Here is an 18,851-nt window from a genome sequence, read left to right as displayed (position 1 = left end):
ACATGGCTAAAATGGACTTTTAGTTTGTCATCTTGCTTGGTAACTTGAACCTCTCAGTGATGCCAGGTGTTTATAACCTTATACCTATATTCTAATTAGTGCAGTTTTCTCTGGGAATAACAGTGCTGGAGAGCAGCTTGGATAGATATGCTGGCTAGACTGCTTTTGATTCCCCTGTCTCTTAGAATCTACCTTTGATAAAAGCAGAGTGTGATGTCAAAAAGAGCGTGTTTCCATACACAATACAAATACATGGCTCCTGATCGAAACTATTGAAAAAAAAAAAGTTTGGCTTTTTTTACAAAGAATCACAACAAATAAGAATTAGAAAAAGATAAAAAGAAAACTTATAATTTTTTCTTTTGTTGCCTATCATCCCTTCATATGTTTTGAACATATATACACGCACGCTCAGGTATAGTCAGGTACATATGTGCATGTACACACATCTTCCTATTTTACTCTGTTGCTACTAATTCAGTACTCGGGATTCTTCACAGAAAACTGAAATTTTGCTGTCACCCTAATGTACATTATGACAATAAATAACTTCTAGAGAAACTAAGTACTGAATGCAGTTCAGTTACCACACACTAAAAATTCTCCATGCACAGGAAAAATAATGCATAATTGAGGTCATGCCAAATCAGATGATCAGTCTTTTTATGTAACTCTGTATCAGGTATAATAAAAATCATCTCTAGCTGAGCAATTATGTATTCAGGCTAGGTTCTAAAAATGTTTTGTCGGGAAAGAGCCATTTATGCTTTCTTATTTTTAAACTGTAGTACCTAGCTCTGAATAGATTTTATTGTGGTTAGACTTTTTCAGAAAGTCAAAATAAACCCAATAAACCAGTTTGGTTAGGTTTCAAAAATAGAATACATGTATAAATCAAAGTGCTGTATTTATTGTCTGTGAAGTAGGAATGACTGTTCAAATAGCCGCAAACGAAAGCCTAGATTTCTTTCCCTCACCCCCACCCCCCGTGTTGGAGCTCCAGTAATGCTTATTCAGACAGAGTATTAATTCACTGTGCAGGTGGCACCCACCAGTTCAGCATCTCCACATTAAATTTATAAAACATTATTCTAAAATGATTTCCATGCTTCGATATTCTCAGTATATGGTGGTATACTAGTTGACTCAGTACATTTGTCTTCCTAAGTTCTGTCTGTGACGAAAGGAATGTTACCCAGATTCTCAGCCTTCCTATTGGGAACATAACTGCTATCCCTCCAACACATTTCCAGCTACAGGGGAAAACCACAGCTATGGTTACATAGTAAAACACAACTATACTTGTCACACACAATTTAACAGAGATCACTTTGAAACCACATGGCTGTAGTGATATTTTTATGATTTTACTTTTTCAGTCAGCTTGTCCTGCATGTGCAAACAAATGGGTTGCCAAGGTCTATAACAGTAAATGAGTCAAGCGCCGTGGCCTGAGTCCTGAAACAGGGACAATTGTCTGTAAGCAAGACCTGTGCTTTACAGCTCAAGTTTCAAAGTTATGACCAGCATTCTCACATGTCACAACTTTGTTTCACACTAGAAGAAAATTAAATGTTGGTAATATGTGCTGCAAATGCGTAACTAAAATTCAGGACAGCAACTTAACTCACCCTGTCTGGGGAAGAGTGTGAGAGAACTGGATGGGGTAGTGCAGTGCCTCTGAATTTTCCTAGAAGCAAATTGCATTGCACTGAAATTGGAGAACCCGAAATTCTCTGCTACACTGCATGTAACAAGCCCAGAGACACTGGATATCTATAATACCATAAATTACAGCAGGAACATATGGAGGACTGAAAAATGGTAGAGAGTTTGTTGGAAATTTTAAGAATGTTTCATGTAAGATTATCAGTGATCAAAGGCTAATGTAACTTTTTTTTTCAGTAAGAGATTATTGTTTACTGTTTGCAGAGCTGTTCTCTCAGAATAATTTATCTATTACTGCAAAGCTTAATGAAATCTTTCAACTCTATTCTGAAGTGTTCCCACACAAACTTGTATTGAAAACCTATTGCAATTGATGTTTTATTGTTAAGTTTATATAAGGTCAACCCAAGAACCATGTAAGTATGAATACCTAATAGATGGATTATAGTATTAGAGATGCAATCGATTCTAGAAGAATATACAAATCGGTAGAGGATAAAAGCCCTTGACATTACAAAGAATTATATATGGTTTTAGATAAACATGTTTCTTAAATGAAAGTGCTACAGCAGTAAAAAAAAAAAAAAAAAGTAAAGGAAAAAGTAAAGATACTAAATTAAATTTATATACAGAATGAAGTGGTCAACAAATCAGGGAAAACATGTCTGGACTTTTGCGGAGGCAACTATGGCACAATGTATTCACCTCAGGTAGTGTGTTTCACAAGGTGTGTGCATGTGTAAAACACAACAAAAGAAACTGCATGATAGCTCTTGGTAACTGCCTTAAAGCACTTGGCTTGACCTTGGAAGTAAATAAACTGAAGTGAATTTAAAAATATATGCTGTTATTATTTCATGATTCAGTATCTGTGAGGTTTGTATCAGACAGCCCATTCTGTATCATGAAGTACATGATTTAACTTTACACTGAGACAAAGGTTTCCTGAAGGAAATCCTCGGGGGTTGGAACCTGAGGATACACAAGCCTGTGCATCCCTGTCTCATGACTGACTGACCTCCCTTGAGTTTTCTGAGTGCAGGAGCTGCTTAAACTTTGGATTTGCTTCCAGAATCCAGCCTTTCCAGGGAAGTAATGAAGTCACTACATCTATAATCTATGACTGATGACAAAGACTGAAGCTTTTGAAAGGCAGTGTCTTTTGTGTTGTGCCTATGAGAAGTCAGGTGTTATTTTCAGAAGGAAGAGAAAGACTCCCAAGATTTAGTTTCACTATTCGGCTGAAGAGATGCCGAACAGAGTGGAGGAAGGTATGCACCGTAGCCAGCCCAACAGTAACCACATTTAGTTCAATATGGATAACAGAAATAGTTGAAGAGTTTGTGCAGGATAAACCAACAAAAATAATTAATGTGCACAGACTGTGCTACATTTTCCGTTCCAGCAAAACAAGTTTACTGCTTTGTTAACAGCTTCATATATAAGATGTCCTATTGTTGCAATACATGCAATTTAAGTTCTACAATATATGAAAACCCCCATATAAACTACAAAGTTAATTCCCATCTCTCTTTGATCACTGCAGTGACACGGGGAAATAAAAGTCTTTCAGCTGAACTACAAAATATAAACAGCTTATGCATCTTCATACTAATAAGATATTCCTTATTTGGAGTACTTCTCTTGTCGGTTGCTGTTGCTTGATTTGTTCAAGGCCAGTTTCTCCATGGCCTCTGTACATGGGACTTCTTTTGTATCTAACTTGAACTAACTTTCTGCTAAGCAATGATCTCTTACTCAAAAAGAAAAAAAATTCTTAAGGGGAAAAAGATAATAATTTATAGCATATATCAAAATAACATGCAGAAGTACAATTCTTTGAATGTGGCTCAGACTGAATAACCCTGGAGAAAATGGCAAAGTTTGTCTCTAGCAACCTTTGGCTTGAGAAGTAACGGAGTAGTATTTCATACCCAAGCTCCCATAACAAAGTGTGTATATACATTTCTTATTTTTCCTAGCCAGCATTACACTCCTAATTATTGCTACTCATTCCTGTGCAGCTTACAGGTCTTTTAGGTACTAAAGATACAATTAAGGTTAAATGATGCCACTTAAAACATTTTATATTTTTTGAGACTCCCCAAGTAACCATCATTAAGTAGATAAGGAATAATAAATATTGCACAAAGCAAACTGAGCCGTAACAAATAAGTAACAGGTTTAAGGTTTTACATGCTTCTTTTCAGCAGGCAGAAAAGATGGTCACTCAGAATCATCCATCCCATTTTTAACTATGAGGAAACCGAAGTCTGTGAGGCTGGGATGGCTTTGCCTGTGTGACACTCCCACTGGATGGAAGGGATTTCCCAAGTCTACAGCCACTAGACAGATTTGCCTAGTATCTCAAGATAATAGTTACTGTCACTAAGTTAGCCTGCTCTAAAGCCCTACTGGCACTGGTTCTCATTCTCTTTCTAACCATTCCTCAGGCTACTGTTTATGCGGGGGGAAAAACCACTTCAGATGGTAAATAAGTACGATTTGATTATATGCCTGGAGAAATGGAGGTCTATTACCTGGACATTCACATGTTAAACATATTGTAAACCCAACCACTAAACACAAACAGAAAACAGATCAACTTCAGGAAGAATGCTAATAATTTTCAGTTTATTTTGCAAAGTTTGTTCAATTTTTGTTTCCCTTCTACTTTAATGCTGTAATGTTTGAGTTTCTTTGCTTGGTTTCCTTGTTTTCTTTTCATTTCTTGTAATTATTGTATTTCTTTGCATGCACTACATTGTTTAACTATCTGAGACTTGGCTTGCTTTCCTCTGTATCTGTGTTCATTTGTTCCATAACTACAATCCTTGCTCCTTCTACTCTTTTAAAAAAAGTTTAAAACTTCTATGACAGGCTTTCTGTCAAAACAACCTCTTCCTGAGGTGGTTATCTCGTTTTCTTTCCTTTTTTAAGCTTTTCATAGCATGTTCTCACTCAGATTTTATATTACAAAATTTTAAGCTACTTTTGCATATTTTATGAAAATCTGTACCTCTGTCTGCCATTATTACATGGATATGCTTAGTCTTAAGACATGTGAATATTTATTGTACACACTGCTTTGAAGTATTTTGTTTCTCCCAGACCAACTCTCACAGATACATGGATAATACTCCTGTTAAAGTAATGGAAAATGTGTCTGTGCATCAGAGGACTCCTTCAGTTTAAATGTGACATTTAAGAGAAAAGCTACTCTCTAAGAATTTGAAAAGAATGATTCATGTTTTACGACTTAATCTTGGTAGATAACGCCTTGGTCTGGGTTTGTTTTTCTGGGTTTTTTTGGAAGGTCTGAGCCTGTGGCTATGGGGAAAAGAAAAAGAGAACAATTGATTTTCCTAACAGAAAGGTTGAAATCTCTGTGTGTTTGGCTTGTAAGAGTGCTACAAAAGGTCAGTTAAATCTTTCTTATAGCAATATCCTCTAAACTGAAGGCATTACTACACTGATTCGAATAAGTGGATCACTTCTAGAATGCATGGGAATGAAGTACCCAATCAGAGTATTATTGTAGAGACATGGAAATTACTGTTTCAGCCTTCTAGAACTCCAGGTTGCCATCCCTATTTCAATCTCCTATTACTTGGCAACCACACCTCTTCCTGGAGGGCACCAGTAGCTAAAGAATTTGTATGCTTTTTTGATTTGGTGCTTAGAAGAGGCAAGCCCAACAGTGCTGCTTTTTTTCTTGCCCTTGCTATGCCTCCATGAGGTTAATGTGACTTGAGTTGAACTCAAGCATTGGTTTATATCAGAATAAACCTTCTTCTGTAGAGAAATCCCAAATAAGGCTGAGAGAATTTTGCTGGAGGCTCTTTTTAGAGAAGTGCTTATTTAATTAACAATTAATGTAACTTATATGACTGTAAATGCAGTGTACGCCCTCTAAAAACAGTTCTAGGAAAAATGTTTTACTTTGCAATGGCTATCCTTACAAGTTTTGGTTTGGGATGATAAACTGTTTACCATTTAACATGCAGTGCTGTACATCTTCAAAGCCTGACCTAAAATAAGGTTAGTTTGAGATGCACCGGCAGTAAACCACACCACAGTCCTTCAGTATCTTCACTCTCTCACGGAGGCTGTGCTGAGCTACATCCAGGAGAGTCTGTCTGACAGCTGCTCCCCATCTCCTGCAGGAAAACAGGCTGCACGCTACTTTATTTTATTGTTTCTCCCTAGATACCTTTCCCAGCAGTTCACACCCCACCCCTCTCAGCACGTACCGCCTCTGGGGAATTTCTGCTTGTTCCCCTCAGAAACAGGGTTTGCTTTCCAACAGGTAAGACTGACGGGCTCTACTCTAGACGTGTGGCCGAGGCAGGTCACTTAATTAAGCCGATGCCCCCACTTAACTAATTGTCAAACAACCAAGAGATTTAGCCCAGGCAAGGCGGCGCGGGCTTGAGGAGAGACGACTGTAATACCCGGCTAGCGGCAGCGCTGAGGGAAGGCGGTGGGCGGCCCCGGCAGGGCCCACTCCAGCCCCCCCGGTGCAGCGGCAGAGCTCAGCCTCCGCCTGCAGGTCGGTGCCCGAGAAGGGACGGAGGAAGAGGAGAAGAAGAAGGAACGGAGCGGCGAGAAACACCTCACCTCCCGCCGCGCCCGGGCCGAACACCCCACAGCGCCTCAGCCGCTCCCGCCGCTCCCAAATGGCGGCCCGCGCTGGGGGCGGGGGCGCGGGGCGGGCGCTATCGACTGCTCGGCGCTCCACGGCCAGGCCGAGAGGCGTGGAAGGGGAGGACGGGGAAAGAACGGGAGACAGGCGAAAGGGAAGGAGCGGAGTGCCGAGAGGTTGATGGGCGGAGGATAAATGTCTCGCTGAGTGTGAGGCCGCCATTTTAGATGAGGAACGAAACGAACGGCGCCGAGCGGGACAGGAGCCTGGAGTGAGCCGTCGGGAGAGCGTGACATAGGTAGGAGCGGCGTTAGGCCGGTGAGCGCCAGAGGACACGGCGGGGAGCGAGGGAGGGAAGGGCTGCCCCTTCGCCCCTTTCTCTTCGGCTCTCCCTCCCTCGGTGCTGGCGCCTGGAGCGGCGCCGGCTGCTCCCAGCGGCGGCTCAGCCGCGGGCGCGCTGGCTTGGCCGTGAGGGAAACCAGCGCCGGGGAGGGCGGCCGCCCGCCTCCTGGCAGGGAGCGCGGCCGGAGGAGGGGGGATCGGCCGGCTCCGTGCCTGCGGGTCGCGGCTCGCCGTGGAGCCCTTTGCGGTCGGATCGCCTGTGCGCGCCGCCTCCCCTCCGCCGCCGGGGCCGCCCTGTCCTCCGCGGGCTGCCGCCTCCCGAGGGCGGCCCGGTGCCGAGCAGCCCGGGATGGGGGGGCCGAGGCCCGTCGCGGTGCGCCGGGTCAGGTGGGAGGGGGGTGTGCCGCGGCCGCCGCCTGTCAGCGCCAGCGCGGAGCCCCGGGGCCGTCCCCCGGGGCTGGGGGTGCTGCGCGGCCGGGGCGGGTGTGCCCTGGGGCTGCGGCCCGGCCCGGTGCGCCGGCGGGCGGCATGAGCAGCGGGCATCCAGCGGCACCTGGCACGGCGCCCTGATGGCGGGGGGGGGGATGCCCGGCCGGGGCTCCGCTTGCTCGGCCTCCCGGGTCTGCAGGTCGCTGCTGGCGACTTTGTCCCCCCTGCGCTTCCAGCGGGGACTCCCGAACCTTTCTGCTACTTTGATCCACCGTCTTCTGAACCGAGAACGGAAAATGCGTTTAAGTTATATTAGCATAACTGAATGCTTTCTGCTTAGGCGTTCTTCAGTTCAAACTGCTTCCTTGATTTTACTTTTTTTTTTTTCCGACTTGGATTCAGTTTAAAAAAAGACATCTGAAAACGAGAATAAGATTCTTTAGTTTCTTGATTTCTTCTAAATTCTTACCACTTTGCCATGCGGAGTCGGTGTTACTCCAGAGCCAGGGCTTGAGGATTGCACTGTTTCTGGACTCTTTTTATCTGCAGTCTAAATGTACACACAAATAACCTGCCTGTGCTAACAGCAGCAGTCTCTCGTCCGTTGTTCGTCTTGCCTATGTCAGGCTAAATAACTTCTGTGGATTTTTTTTTTCCCCCTCCTTAGCCTTTAAGTGACATCCATAAATACAGAGACCTTACCTGGGACAATGAGACCTCAAAACCAGTTGTAGTGGAATTGCTACAGTACAGTGTGTGTTCCAGATGCAATTGTAGGTTGTTGTAGGTATGCAAAACGTAGAAGGGTCTGTAATAGAGTAAAGCTAAGATTCTTCCAAAACTGAAGCCAACTTAAAATACCTGAAAATAGTTTTGCACAAAAGACTTCACAAATATTTTTTATTTTAATGCTTCTGAAAAACTCAGCTCCAGATATTGCCTAAAGGATCACTGCATTGTGTAAAACTAGGATATAATTTGAATGGGCATTCTTATCCTTTAGGACATGTCTGCAGCGTTGGTGCAGAAGAAAAGATTGAATTGGTGAATGTGAGAGTTAATTTCACAGTTCAGCCAGTTCGGTTAAATCTGTTCTGTGGACACCCGTTCAGAATGGAAGTGGCTTTAATTTAGTTTTTCCTAATGAAAATTTTCCATAGGTAAACCCTAAGGCTATAATTAATCATAAAAAAGGTATGGATCTGAATATATGTTCGTGAAATGGGTGAGTGATTAATATGGTAGGCAATTTAGTCTTAGATTATTAAATAAGAACTGAACTGGTTTACTTGGGTTGGAGCAGTGGTGCTTTCAGTAATCTGGAATGTGTTTTTCTTATGGTTTGTTGCCATACTTAATATCTTCAGGACTGGCTGACTTATTGTGCAACACTGCTGACTAACCTGCTTTGAAAGAAAATTTGGAAGCAGCAGAGAAGATACCTTTTTTTTTTTTTTCCACAGAAGATGTAAAACTTTTTTTTTTTTTTTTCAGTTGAATGCCTTTGGTGTTTACCTATAATTTTCCATTTTTTATTCTTTAGCAACAAAGTCTATTTAAATTAAATTACTTACGAAGTTACTGCTGTCTCAGGGCCTGAACTTACTACAACTTATTAAAATAACTCATATTTTATAAAACCACAAACATGACACACGGAAATCATTGGTCAGCATTTCTTGGTATGCTAAATCAGCACTAGTTTCTTCTGGGACATATATTTCCCTCCTCCCCCCAGTTTATTTACTTGGCTCCTTCATTGTTGGGAAATCAGGAGTTGGGGAAAAAACCAAGTTTTCCTTGTTTTCTGTCTTTGAAAACAAATTAAATTGAGATGATGGGAGCTTTTGGTTTGAAAACTTCTGTAGGAGATGGGAACTAAAAGCTGTTGTTTGAATTATTGTGTATAAATAAGTCTTCAATCAGTTTCAAATGCAGAAGTTGTGCTAATTCAGTTTTGTGTTATAGATACAGGAAGTTTAAATTATTTTTATATTCCTAGTAAAGTTAGGAGAGCAAATGAACTAATAAAGTCTAATTCAATGCAGCAATGCAGATTTCTATTTGAGTCTTTGATTTCTGCTGTCTTTCTCTTCCACGACACCTTCAGTCAGTCCCTTTGTCACACTCTTGGAATATCTCTAGCACCCCTCACTTCCCCATCTTTGCTCTTGCCTTACTTCAACACCCTCCAGAGTTCGTTCCCCGCCCCCCCCCCCCCCCCCCCTCCTTTCTCTCTGTTCTTGTGTTGCTTGTCTACCTTCTTGGCCTGCGAGGTGGGCTAGAGGGAGGGTTTTCTCTTGGTTTGGTTTTGTGAGGTGGGGATGCGCCCCATGCAGCGGGCACACCACAGGTTTGTGCTGTGGTGCCCCGGCTGATGAAGAGGCTGGGAGAGCACAGGATTGATTCTTTAGTACTTTGGCTCCCTATTTCCATAGCCTGTGGGAATTTCATATTTCTGACATCTCTACCAAACTGTTTAGTTGAAATAAGCTAGTACGTCCAGGAGTTGCTGGAGGAGAGGCAGGACAGCTGGGTGGCATGGTCATGTAAGACCAGTTGCCTAGGAAACAAGGGTAACATGTTTTACTGCAGTTCAATTTCCAAAACTTCAATACAGATTCAGTTTGAAACAAATGAATAATTGAAAATTATGATTGTTTTGTAAGAAATATGTTCCTGGACTGTCTTCTAACGTAAAAATGCAGGAGTATAAGGACTCTGTAATTGTGTGAAGAGAAATAAAGTCAGCATTTTATTTCTTGTAAAAATACTGAATTGCATAAATCAAAATTGTCTTTGGAGAAGTAACAAAAATTGCCAAAGCAATATTAAAACTTGTGGTTTAACTAAAATTTCAAGCATGGTACTTAAGCATGATTTCAGTAAGTTTTACATAAGTTTAATTTGTAAATGAGCAGACATTTACATCTGCATTGTACCAGTTTTGATTGATTTTTGTGTAAATGCTTATGCAAAACCCTTCAGTATTTTCTGGTATGAAGTACATCCATTGTGTATTGAATAAGGTTGTGCAAACATTTTGTCAGCCCTAGAAGTTAATGGAAAGCGGAACTGATATAACACTAGGAAATCGGGTAAAAATGCCAGTTTTATGACAAATTTAGGAGGTATTTTAGCAATGAGCATGCATTATTAGCACATAAGTTTTGAGACAGCATGAAGTAGATACACTTACTCTGCAGGGGTAATACAGATAGGTATTTAGGGTTAGTTTTTCTGAAAAGAAGGTCTGTTTGGGCAAAGTTCTGTGAATAATTCTCAGTGCTCTGTTGGCTTTGCTGTGTACGCTATTTTTTTGTAAACAACAATTTTGCTTTGAAAAGCAGCTGGCGCACGTTTATCCCTTTAGTGACTTGAATATTGTGTTTGTACTATAAATGTCATCTGTTTCACACAAAGTTGATTTTATTGCAGCAGTGTGTACTGACCTTTTACAGTTTAATAGAATATGGTCATCTTGTGTACCGACATGCTGCAATGCATACAGTAGATGAGGATAAACAAAGCACTGTTCTTGAGTCATTTGGAAATGCGTAAAGCATTTTCTTGGTAGGCTTCAGAGCTAAGAATTATAACTGATAATTAATAAACAGCATGTTTACATAAGTGAGTATAATTTTTTCAGGGTTTTAAGTGACATAGTAAATGGAATTGAATTACCTATTTTCCAGGGGTTTTTTTTTGCTTGCTTATGGGGGATGACAAGCTTTTTAGAGCTAAGGTTGTAATGTAGAAAACCTCTGCAGTTGTGTAGAACAATACAGTGGCTAATGCGGGTCACTGGGTTTGTTTGCAGTTGCAGGTGTGTCTGTGTTCTGCCATTTCTCCTATACATGTTCCAAATGTATCCTGCACACTTGCGTAAATGAAGCAGAGCAGTTGCACAGTTAAATCAAAGCTGATTGGTTTTAACTTCAGGCAAAAGAATTTTAGAATTGCTTTGCAAATAATCTGTGCATGTGTTAGAGTCTGTAAGTAACTGCCTTGTTTTCTTTGCACTATCTGAAAATCTGCAGATAGGACCTGTATCTCCAGCTCTTCTGATATAAGCCCCTTTTTATGTTGTTGTTGTTCTCAGTTTCATTGCTGTGTGGAATCACTTCACTTGCTGTGTTGTGGCTCTGCAGATGTTGGGTTGATTACTGTAGTGGTGCCTGTTTTGTCTTACTGCTGCATTACATTGCTTCATTTCAGATTTCGGCTTATGTTGCATACTTGCTGTTCGTTTGACCCTAAAATATTTCATTTCTGACAAACAGCTGACAAAAGGGTGTTAATTAATATTGCATTCCAATTGAAATACGTAGTATCGGTTAAGAGCGGTTGAGACATCTTGTATATTTTTAGTTCAGGAGCTAGAGGGAGGTTGCTTCACTAACTTGCAGCTGGGTGTGGCATGGGGTTAACCATATTAATTAAAGCTGGCTCAGAGGTTTAGACTTTAAAAAATGGCTCAGAGCCCCCATTATAGTCCTCTCTTACATAATTTTTTTCACTAGAGAACAAGCTAGAGTTTTGAAAATGAGTATTTTAGGAACACAGAGATGGACAAACTATCAAGAGGGAGATGCAAGGTAGCATGCAACTGGAAGGAAAATGTCTTCAGTGCCTTTGTAGGGCTAACGTTTAGGTGTCTATTGAGAAACTTTACTATATGACTAATCTTCCTTTTTCTTTTTCTGTAATGCCTTTTATTTTGCTAGTCATTTGCTTCCAGTATATGTCCCTGTCAACTCTATTGCTAATTTGTGCTAGTTTTTGCCTATTCTACTTTCTTGTGCCATTTTCAGTTATTTAAAAGTGTTTGATCAAAGTCTGGTCATGCTTTGAATTTTTTCTAGTCATCCTTTCAATCTATGAGCATACCACAAAAGGCACTGTGCTCTTTACTCTCCTGCTACCTGTGGAAGAGATCAACTGTGTCTCCCCCCACTGTGACTGCTTGTTGGACAAACAAGTAAATTATCATTCTGTTTCCTTTATTCTGTAATTTTCCCTGTGTAGAAGAAACCGTGTGAGTTTTTTTACATAAGAGTTTTTTGGTGAAACTGAAGGAAGTATAGTGAAACAGGTAAAGATACATGTACCCCCTTCTGTTTGCCTGGAATTGTTACAGAAATGTGGGAACACAGAGCGGTGGTCCTGCAAAGTAATGTCACAAATGCAGGGAGGGCCATTAGACTGGAAGCTTCAATGGTGGCAGTGTTGTGTGGAAGAAAAAACACTAATTAATCATATCTTAATTTTTTTTTTAAAAAAATCCTAATTTATTCCCACCCAAAAAATGCTAGTTACATTATTCCCAAGTGATTATTATAGAAAGTGCAATGTTTTTATACATTACTTGTAAAATAAAGAGCAAGGTGGATTTTAATTCCACTTAATGTGGAGATGAAAGAACCTGTAGTTAGCTCTCTAGCTTCCAGTTGAAATGGTGTATTTTGATATACAGTAACAACTTGGTGGTTTTTTTTTTTTAAACTTTGTTTTAGAAACTTTGTTCTGAGTCTCACTGAAAGGTGATCAATATTTATCACATAAGATGTGACTCCAGCTTCAGATTCGGTAAAACCTTTTAGAATTCCAGAAGTTCAGAATTTACCTAGCAATTGTTCATTCCAAGATTACTGTCATGTTAATATTTTCATTAGTTTGATAACTTGTGATAGAATTTGAATTCCTTCAGGTCTGATCTGTTTCATAAGCCCATTTAAAATTTTTATCAACTCTTTATTGGTGCACTTATTGTTCTATGGGTGGTTTTTTTGTAAAACCTGTACTGTAAAAATTAATGCATTAAGTATGGCAAATGTGTCTGAATTCTCTCTACATTGGAATTTACATGAGACCTATATATATTTTTCTTCATATAGACACACAGTACTGGGGCCACTGTGTCAAATAAACATTAAGGAGAGTTAAATATGTTAATGATCATTCAGTATTTCTTAGACTGAGGGGGAAAAAAATACAGTAGTAACTGTGCAAGTGAAGTGTGCTGCTTTTTTATAGCTTTCTTTTCCCTCCCTGTCTCCCTCTCCAGTAACATTGGAAAGCCATGTCCAATCAATACCCATCTGTAGGCATGAGCAGGCAGAAACCTGTTTGTGGTGTTGAAGATGGGAGGATACTGGTTTCCCTTGTACCTAATTAGAAAGCTAAGCAATTTCAGCCATCTGTAAGTCAAACTGCTGGCAAAGGAGCATGAATTTCTTCTAGCAAAACACTTCTGTCTTAATTTTGATCGCTGGTCTAACAGTTTTAAATGGTTGTACTGTGAGAGGTTATCTTTATGTGGAAACGTGGAGGAAAAAGTCATCTAGAGTTCAGGTGCTAGGGAGTGGTTGGTCCAGGCTGGTTGGAGTTGACGGGGTACGTTTGCAGAAATGGGCCAAAATGGGTTCGTCAGAGGATGGCACATGCATAGCTGTGAGAGAATGTAGTAGGTTAAGTAGCTTCCAGAGCATGTTGCCGCCAAAAGAAACAACAAAGTGTGCAAGCCTCTAATTTTATGCTGACATTTAACAAAAAATAAACCGTATTCAGAATTACATCATTCATCTGCGTTAAATGCTTTAGAAGCAAGTATAAAGCTTACACAGGCAATAACAGCATGCTGAAACAAAGTGTTCATGTCGGTGATACAGTGGATTGATTTCAGCTGAAAGTGAGTTCCAGAGCTCACTCTTAGATTTCTCAAACCTTTTAAGTTGACTGTGACTTGTTCCCTGGCAATCAAGAGGTTATAAAAAGAGAGCCAGCTGATGTTGCAATCTAAGCGCTGGCCATACAGTGGAAAGACTCTCCTTTGGCATGTTCACTAGTGCTATTTTTACCTATTCCAGTAAGATCTGCCCTTGTGATGTTAGCTTACAGGACAGTACCTGGAATTATTTTGTTTTACAGAAGTGCTGTGTGCTCTGAAGAAAATTTTCAATAGAATTATCGGGCAGATTGAGACTAAAATTGTCTTACATTTGAAACTGTATTTTCTTTTGTCACCACAAATAATACTGCTGCTGTAATTGTGAGAGATTCACTTTTGTTTGCATGTTTTATGTCTGGCAGAGGATTTTTTTTTAAACTTGTTTCCTTGGTATACTGAGTGTTTTGTCTTTCTTACTTTCTCATGTGGAGACATTAAAAATCACATTGCCTATTTAAAGACGGAATTAACAGGAATAAGTGTAGTAGTAGGTTTTTAACATAACTTCTAAAAAAACCTAGCTGATCTTGGTTAAATTTAAAGTTGATGGTTCCTTTACACAATAGAAAATTAATTTAATACTGTTTTCTGCCAGTGACAAAGTACTGTAACAAACTGATAGTAGTAAAAATTGGAGGAAACAGCAAGAATGCTGTAACAGTGTAACACTAGCGTTCACTGTAGAAGTATCACACATAGGATATCACATATGCAGATGTATGGCCATCTGAATCACAGTGCTGAAATGTCTAATGTTTGTGACTACCTAGTCTTGAATACAATATTGTCCAGGGGTATTTTCTAAAACCATCAGCATCTAGTTCAAAACTGAGTTGGCAACACTGAAGCACAAACGACAAACCTGTAATTTTAAAACTCTTGTTTCAAACTCTTGTTCTGACTATTTGTGCAATTAGGTGAATGTTTGTAGCAGAACTTCTAATTTTTTCAAAAGCAATGCTGAAGTGTGATCAGCGATCAACTTCTGTGAGTTCAGTGTTCCCCGTACAGAACACCTGCTTCCCTTTCTCCTTCTCTTGCACTGTGGAGTATCTCAGGTGGAAATCCTGCAAGTAGGCAAACTTCCTCCAGTACAGAGTCGTTTTCTTCTCCCTTGGCTTTGCCATTGTCTTAGGTGAACAAATTGCTTCTCAGGTTTAATTGAATCTCACATCTGCAATAACAGCTGGTATTTTTGTCAACTCTTTTGCTTCTTAAACCCCCCTTGTACCCAGTCCTGTTAGTAAATACTCTTGCTGATTTTTTTTCATTTATTTCTTATCTGTCAAGAAAAATAATGTGATTTTTACTCCCTTAACAGCTGTTGCTTTGGCTGCAGGTAGAAATACTGTACCTGCTGCTTCTTTAACTCAGCATACTTGTTCTATGCTATGCTTTCTTGATTTTTATATGAGATTCCTTTTTCTTCTGCCTGATTCTACAATAAAAATGCTTTGTTTTCAGTCTGTAAAACCTCTACCCCTCCCCATCATTTTTCTCACCTCTTTTTCATCTAAAATTTTCCATCATACTGACTGGATTAAATTTCTCAAAGTTTGTCCCAGACTCTTTTCAGCTCAGTGTTTAGCTCTTTGTTTTCCTCAGAAACTGGTCTTTACAAATCTCTTGACTTCTTAGCTAAATGTGAGGATCGTAACTGTAGCTTTGTTTTTATCAGTTTGCTAGTAGTCAACCTAGCTACTTTGAAACCCCACACCCACTATGCCTATATTGGTTCCTATGAGGATGTCTTTCTCTGGTCCTCTGCTTATTCTTATGGTTCTTACTGGGGTTTTTTTGATCTTCCCTATTTTTCTGTGCTCCGTCCCCCACATACTTTCTGGTCACATCACTTTCCACACCTTATTTTCCTCAGTAATGTAGTCTGTTAAAAATAAACAAACACCACCTACTCTCCCTTGATTGAGCCTGGATTATTTCCTAAACATGTCATTATTGCTGATATATGGTTGTCTTCTGTTAAAACCAAAGATCTTGGCTTTTCCTCTGGTCTGCAAAAGACAGAATTCCTTACTGCCTTCTCCCCAGTCTCTCTGCCTATCATTTTGCATGATGGAAAACATAGTCACAATATTTTGTATATCACATTCATAAATGTTTGCTGTAGAGGGGTATGCAAGTTAGTAAGTAGGGTAAATGTACAGTTCAGGCTCTAAGTAGGTTTTAATTTTAAAATTACTAAGTGGCTCAAGGTGGAGATCCCAAAGTATTCTTCCGATTTCTGATTAGTCTTTGAGAGTTTGCTTGGGTAAAATCATTACAGCGTTTTCTTTTTTTTTCTTTTCTTTTTTTTTTTTTTTTCCTCTGCCTGCTCATTCTAGGAATGAGGATATTTCTAACCAAAAGTGAGCTAGCAATGCAAGATCTCCTCTTGAATTTTTGTATATATACTTTCTTGTGTTTTATATAAAGACGTGAGGAAGCTGGAGCTGTTCAACCTGGAGAAGAGAAAGCTTTGTGAGGAATCTATCAATGTGTGTAAATACTCTGGTGGGAGGAAACGAAGAGGACCCTAGACTAGACTTTTCTCACTAGTGCCCAGTGACAGCACAAGGGACAATGAGCACAAATTAAAAGACGGGAATCTCCATCTGAACATAAGAAAACACTTTTGTTGTTGTTGTTACTGTGAGGGTGGTCAAACACTGGAATAGGTTGCACACAGAAGCTGTGGAGTGTGTGTTCACAGAGATGCTCAAAACACAACTGATGTGGCCCTGGGCAGCCTGCTGTAGCTGACCCTGCTTGAGCAGGGAGGTTGAACTAATTCATCTCAAGAGGTCCCTTCAAGCCTCACTGACTCTGGGACTGTGTTGCATCTTTGCCTTCTGTAATCATCTCTGCATGGGGTTGTTTTAGGAATTGCTAATTAGGATGGGAACTTTGGGTGAGAAAGCATTTTACTGTTTAATATCTAGTGAATATTTCTGTATATTTGAATTACACTTCTTTCTTTGACTGATCTGAGCTTCCAGTCCTTTAATCAAGACTTCTTCATCTTCCCTAGGAATTCTTCCTCTTATTGTTAATGCTTATACGCAAGATCCAGATAGCCTTCAGAGGCGTAGCTTCTTATTACTTTCTTTTTGTTTGTTTTGGATCCAAGATTTGTGAGTCAGCAAGGTGTTTCTGTGTATAAGTGAGGAACTGATGTCCAAGGAGAAAGTATTCAACTTGAACTTAATTTTTATGTTAGTGAGCTTTTAGCTGTAAAAGATTTTTATGATGTTCTTGAATAAGAATGAGGTGATACTGAGCTGGGGTAGTATCTGGCTGTCGTGCAGTCTGGCCTTACGCAGTGCATCTCGTTACACTGAAATATTGCATAAAGTAAGGAAAGCCTAGAAGGCGCTGAAAACACAACAGTAGAAGGATGATAAGTTAACTGTACTATTGAAGTAATTCACAAAATAATTTTTTGGTTATTACTTTGGTATGTTGTGCATCTGTATAACTTTGTCTATTAAAATAGTAAGTACCTTCTGTTTTTGTGTTACCTTCCACAGATGATGCACTTCATCCTTTTGTCATAGGACTTCATTTGCTTAAAGGAAAACTAAAGGTATAAATAACTTGCTCTGCTTATCTTTGCCTTCTTCCTTACCCTGACCCATTCTTTCTTCTGAGGTCTGTGGGCCCTTCCTGGGGGAAGGGAAGCTTACCACAGATGAGCTCTGTGCTTGTATTTCTTTACTGCTACTAAAATCTGCTTTTTATTTTTTTTGAAAAATTCCACAAAATTGACACAATACCTACAGTGTTTGCTTTATCAGAAGTGTATGTTTAACTTCAGCTCTTATTTTAGTCAGTCTCCATGGATATTTACTTTGTAGGGGGAAAGCCCTTCCTCCGTTTAGAACTTCAGATCTTGGTATTTGCCTCTCTTCTCCAAATGGCGTTTGCCTTTCCACACAACTACAGATCTGTTGTGAATAATCCAGACCTAATGTAAATCATGTCTGTGACATCTTACAACTGGTGGTCGGGTTTGTGTTTTTTTTTTTCTTTTCTTTTCTGAGATTTTGTCTCTGAAACAGAAGTCTATTATGGTGATGTTAAATAAATAAAAACCCACCCAAACCAGAACTGTAATTTCATGGATGTATTTAGTAAGATAATGTAAGATAGAGTTAAAATGGAGCATGGTTTCTCTTTGGAGATGCTCGGGACAGTAAATGTTTGACATAGTTTAAGTAATTTTGCTTGTATACGTTCTGTATTTTCTAATTATATTCAGCTTTTATTTGCCATTGTATGCCGGTTTCTTTGCAAATAACTTTACTTTTATTGTTTCCTATGTGCTGGTAATGGAGCTATCTAGGCAGTTTGTAACTAAAATACTCAAGTAGTATCATGTTAGATTTAGTTCATATTGCAGAAACATATGTTCAACTATTCCCAGGTGCACTTTGTTATAAAATATATGGGAGAATCATTTGTTCTATCTTCTCACAGAAAAATATCTCAAGGCCCCTTCCAAACCTTTCTTGGTGCTATTGCCCATATTCCCTGCCCCCCTGCCCCCCATCTGTACATTGTTTCCACGCCCAGGCTCTTAGAATTGCAGTATTGACCTCCCGGTGGCACTGCTGGTTCTGGCACAGAGCCCACATTCAATAAAATACATTCATTACTTTAAAGCTGCCCTGAGTGAATGCAGAGAACACCTAACTGTTGAATTAGCTGGATTGCTGCATCCTATTCTAAAGGTACACATAATCTGGCATTGTCTGGTACTTTGCAATGATATTTTAACAGTAACTGTGGTGTGTCTGAACTGTACAGTTAGCTTGTGTACCTAGCAGCTCCCAGCAGTTCCTTGAATAATCCAGTGCCAGGCTGTGTTCCTTTGCAGCAAAACTGAGGTTGGCTTAAACACTGGTATGTTCTTGGTGGTGGTGTCCTCAGTGTTACTTCACTGACCATGTGCAGCTGAGGGAGGACAGAGCCAGTAATTCTTTGTGCTGAGATTCTCAGTCACTTTTGTTTAATCCTTGAGAACTTGTGTGGGAAGGG

The 18,851-nt window shown here is 40.0% G+C and overlaps 1 protein-coding gene across 4 annotated transcripts in view; it reads left to right on the top strand.

Annotated features, from left to right (window-relative positions):
* Positions 1 to 6,480: 6,480 nt before the first annotated feature.
* Positions 6,481 to 18,851, top strand: part of RAF1 (Raf-1 proto-oncogene, serine/threonine kinase) — a 44,158-nt gene continuing 31,787 nt past the window's right edge. The window contains exons 1-2 of one of the 4 annotated variants that reach the window (XM_037384666.1): positions 6,482 to 6,611; positions 17,342 to 17,397. The gene's annotated coding sequence lies outside the window, so the exon portion shown is untranslated. Of the gene's footprint in view, positions 6,632 to 17,341; positions 17,398 to 18,851 lie in introns of all 4 variants that reach the window. The other 3 variants (XM_037384665.1, XM_037384663.1, XM_037384664.1) reach the window with 3 other exon arrangements.

Source organism: Falco rusticolus, chromosome 4, assembly GCF_015220075.1.
Source record: "Falco rusticolus isolate bFalRus1 chromosome 4, bFalRus1.pri, whole genome shotgun sequence".
Taxonomy (NCBI): domain Eukaryota; kingdom Metazoa; phylum Chordata; class Aves; order Falconiformes; family Falconidae; genus Falco; species Falco rusticolus.
The sequence above is the reverse complement of the archived record's forward strand: the minus strand, read 5'-3'. Positions and strand labels throughout refer to the sequence as shown.